This window comes from Carlito syrichta, unplaced genomic scaffold (genome assembly GCF_000164805.1).
Source record: "Carlito syrichta isolate Samal-C Ts95f unplaced genomic scaffold, Tarsius_syrichta-2.0.1 Scaffold315614, whole genome shotgun sequence".
In the NCBI taxonomy this organism is placed as follows: Eukaryota; Metazoa; Chordata; class Mammalia; order Primates; family Tarsiidae; genus Carlito; species Carlito syrichta.
Window position 1 is genome coordinate 91,847 of NW_007259710.1, and position 4,030 is coordinate 95,876.

The 4,030-nt window shown below is 45.3% G+C and overlaps 1 pseudogene; it reads right to left on the reverse strand.

Annotated features, from left to right (window-relative positions):
* Nucleotides 1-2,267: 2,267 nt before the first annotated feature.
* LOC110594492 lies at nt 2,268-2,472 on the reverse strand (annotated as a pseudogene).
* Nucleotides 2,473-4,030: the final 1,558 nt, after the last annotated feature.

The window sequence follows — 4,030 nt, forward strand, 5'->3', positions numbered from 1 at the left end:
CTGAGGCAGAAGGATCGCCGGAGCCCAGCAGGTCGAGGCTGCGGTGGCCGGGAGCGGGCCACTGTACTCCAGTCTGGGCGACAGAGTGAGACTCCAACTCAAAAAAAAAAAATTAGCCAGGCATGGTAGCATGCACCGTAGTTCCGGCTACTTGGAAGGCTGAGGTGGAAGGATCGCTGGAGCCCAGTAGGTCAACGCTGGGGTCGCCATGAGTGTGCCACAGCACTACAGCCGGGAAGATGTAGTGAGACTTCAACTCAAAAAAAAAAAATTGAGCACAAAGTTAGCCCTTGGGACAAAGAGAAAATACAGTTACCATGTATCTAGAAAAAAAAAGAATTAACAAAAAATTAATACAATTGGGACAGAGAAAATACAGATCAAGAAATAGAAAAGGCCAGAAATAGAAAAAGCTCACACCTGTAAGCCCAGCACTTTGGAAGGCGGAGGTGAGAGGATTGCCTGAGCCCACGGGTTTGAGACCAGACTGGGCAACATGGCAAGACCTTGACTCTACAACAGCAAAAAAAATTAGCAAGGTGTGGTGGCGCGCGCCTGTGGTTCCAGCTACTTGGAAGGCTGAGGTGGAAGGATCGCCTGAGCCCAGGAGGTTGAGGCTGTGGTGGCCATAAGCATGCCACTGCACTCCAGCCTGGGCAACAGAGTGAGACTCTGACTCAAAAGAAAAAGAAATAGAAAAGTTCTGAGCTTCTTAGCAGCCAAAGCAGAGTCATACTAGCCAAGAGATTTATAAAATCAACAAAACAAGCCGGGCTCAGTGGCTCAGCCTGTAATCCCAACACTTTGGGAGGCTGAGGTGAGTGGATTGCCTGAGCCCGCGGGTTCGAGACCCGCATGGGCAACTTGACGAGACCTCATCTCTACAATAAATCAAAAATTAGCTGGGCGTGGTAGCGCGCGCCTGTAGTTCCAGCTACTTGGAAGGCTGAGGCGGAAGAATCGCCGGAGCCCAGGAGGTCGAGGCTGCAGTGGCTGCTCCCAGCTGCACTCCAGTCTGGGCGACAGAGTGAGACTCCAACTCAAAAAAAAAAAAAAAAAAATCAACAAAACACAGTTTCTTGTAATCAAAATAATTTCAGTGGCAGTAAAATCCCCACTTAATATGGTCTATCAGCTCACCAGTAGAAGGCCCATTCACCTGTTCTGATTAGGCTATAATGAGGGACTAGGAAAGAGCTGGAAGCAACAGGAGAGGAAAAAAGTGGAGAGAGGTGAACTTTACAGCATAGGGGAGAAAAAGACAGGGCATTCTAAGTGGAGGGTACAGAATGAGCAAGGGAAGGGAGGCTAGCCTATTTCCATAAATGAAAAACTATACAAAATTTATAAAACTGGTCCTTTTCTTCCTCCTTGCCCCAGAGAAACTCATCCAACTCCAAAAAGCACTGATAGAAACCAAAAGCCTTTACTGAAGGTCTCTAGGGGACATTGCAAAGGAATTAATTATACAGCATATCTCACAGCAAGATGTTCTTTCAAAATCCTTTGCATCTTCCTTAAAGTTCCAAGCTATCAGAGTAACTTCCAAAACTCTCCTTTTTCTCTCTTCCAAATGCCTAGCCCACAAGACCTTCCCAGCTCACTTCTCTCAGCAGTTTTTCCTGAATAGAACTGGAAGGAAATACCTCTGGGTAGCTCCATGCTTTTCTCAAGTCTATCCCTCTATCTTCACAAAGACTCCTTAGAACTAAGTCCAGGCAAGAGGAAAATCCATGAATACTTACATATGAATATTTTTGTTCTATTGTCTAGAAAAAAAAGATTGGAAGAAAATCCAACAGAATGTTAACAATAAGAGGTCAGCAGATCTTTGAGCCTAGGTTCTGGCTCTGTCCCTTTCTAGCCATATGACCTTGGGCAAGCCTCACTTGCCCGATCTCAAGCCTCACTTGAGGTTTCTCTGAACCTCAGGTTTTTGTTCCATAAATTACTTAGCACGGTGTCTGGCAAATTGTAAATGCTCCACAATGTGTAGGTTACAAAATAAAGGAGTTGTCTCTAGTTGATAGGAATATGGTCAACTTTAAAAAAAAAGTATACAGTAAGTATTTTCTTATATGCTGCTGTCAGTATATATAAAACAATTACTACAATGAAATAGAAATTCATGAAAAACTGACAAAAGAAGTTTGTATATTATGGCACATGTGTTTCAGGAATAAGCTTTTGTTTCAAATTTAGCTCTCTTTTGAATATTCACTCGTTCATGAGAAGTGGTTTGGGAAACCTTTGAAAGGTTCATTTTACTACACAAAGGACTAGACTTTTCAGGGCCTGAAAGGATTTGTACTTGAAGATACACCAGTCAGCAGAGGCTCATGTTGAGCATTCTGCAAACGGAACTGTTTCGAGTCTTCAGCTGCCCAAGAAACTTTCGCGGTTGAGCCATGCCTCCAGCTGGAGCTGCTGAACCACCTTCTTCATGACAGCAACGCTGGAGGGACCACACATGGTACAAGCGGGAGCCAGGCCGATTCATGGGTGTGGGCAGTGCCAGAACATGGTTAATTTATTGTGCCTTTATCAACATTCCTTTTGCCTTTATCAATATTTTATTTATTTATTTATTCATTTATTTTTTGAGTTGGAGTCTCACTCTGTCACCCAGACTGGAGTGCAGTGGCCGCTTCCGGCCACCGCAGCCTCGACATGCTGGGCTCCGGCGATCCTTCCGCCTCAGCCTTCCGCCTCAGCCTTCCGAGTAACCGGAACTACTGGCGCGCTACCACGCCTGGTTAATTTTTTGATTTATTGTAGAGATGAGGTCTTGCTGCCCAGGCGGGTCTCGAACCCGCGGGCTCAGGCAATCCACTCACCTCAGCCTCCCAAAGGCGCGGGACTACAGGCTGAGCCATTGAGCCCGGCTCAATATTTTATTTAAAATATTTTTACATGGGTCAGATGTGGTGGCTCAAACCTGTAATCCCAGCACTTTGGGAGGTTGAGGTGAGAGGACTGCCTGAGCCCACAGTTCGAGACCAGCTTGGACAACTTGGTGAAACCTTGTCTCTACAATTAATAAAAAAATAAATAAGCCAGGCATGGTAGTGCGCGCCTGTTGTTTCAGTTACTTGGAAGGCTAAGGTGGAAGGATCACCTGAGCCAAGCAGGTCGAGACTGCAGTGGCCTTGAGCATGCCACTGCACTCTAGCCTGGGTGACACAGTGAGACTTCAACTCAAAAAAAAAAATGTTTTACAATACACACATTCTTGTAATTTAAAATAAAAACACCTAGCAGAGTGTGGTGGTACATGCCTATAGTTCCAGCTATTTGGAAGGCTGAGGCGGAAGGATAGCTTGATTCCAGCAGGTCGAGGCTGCAGTGGCCATGAGCATGTCACTGCACTCCAGCCTGGGTGACACAATGAGATTCCAACTGAAAAAATAAAAATAAAATAAAAACATCATAAAGATGATCATAAATATAATAATAAACTGTTTATCAGTAGAGGACTAAATGAACTACAAGGTATCCGTATTCTGGAATATAATGAACCCATTAAAAAAATGAGATATTTCTAATAAAATGTCATGAAAGACATTCAATGAAAATAGCAGCTGGCTGTGGTAGCTCAGCTGTAATCCCAGCACTTTGGGAGGCGGAGGGGAAAGGATTGCCTGAGCCCAGCAGTTCGAGACAGGCCTTGGCAATTTAGCGAGACCTAGTTTCTTTCTTTTTTTTTTGGTTGGAGTCTCACTCTGTCGCCCAGACTGGAGTGCAGTGGCATGCTCCCAGCCACCGCAGTCTCGACCTGCCGGGCTCTGGTGATCCTTCTACCTCAGCCTTCCAAATAGCTGGAACTACAGGCGTGAGACTTAGTTTCTGTAATAAATCAAAAAAATAAGCCAAGCGTGGTGGAGTATACCTATATACTATTGGAAAACCGAGGCAGAAGGATTGCCTGAGCCCAGAGGCTGCGGTGGCCATAGACTCCTACTAAAAAAAAAAAAAGCCAGGCTCCGTGGTTCAGCCTGTAATCCCGCACCTTGGGAGGCTGAGATGAGTG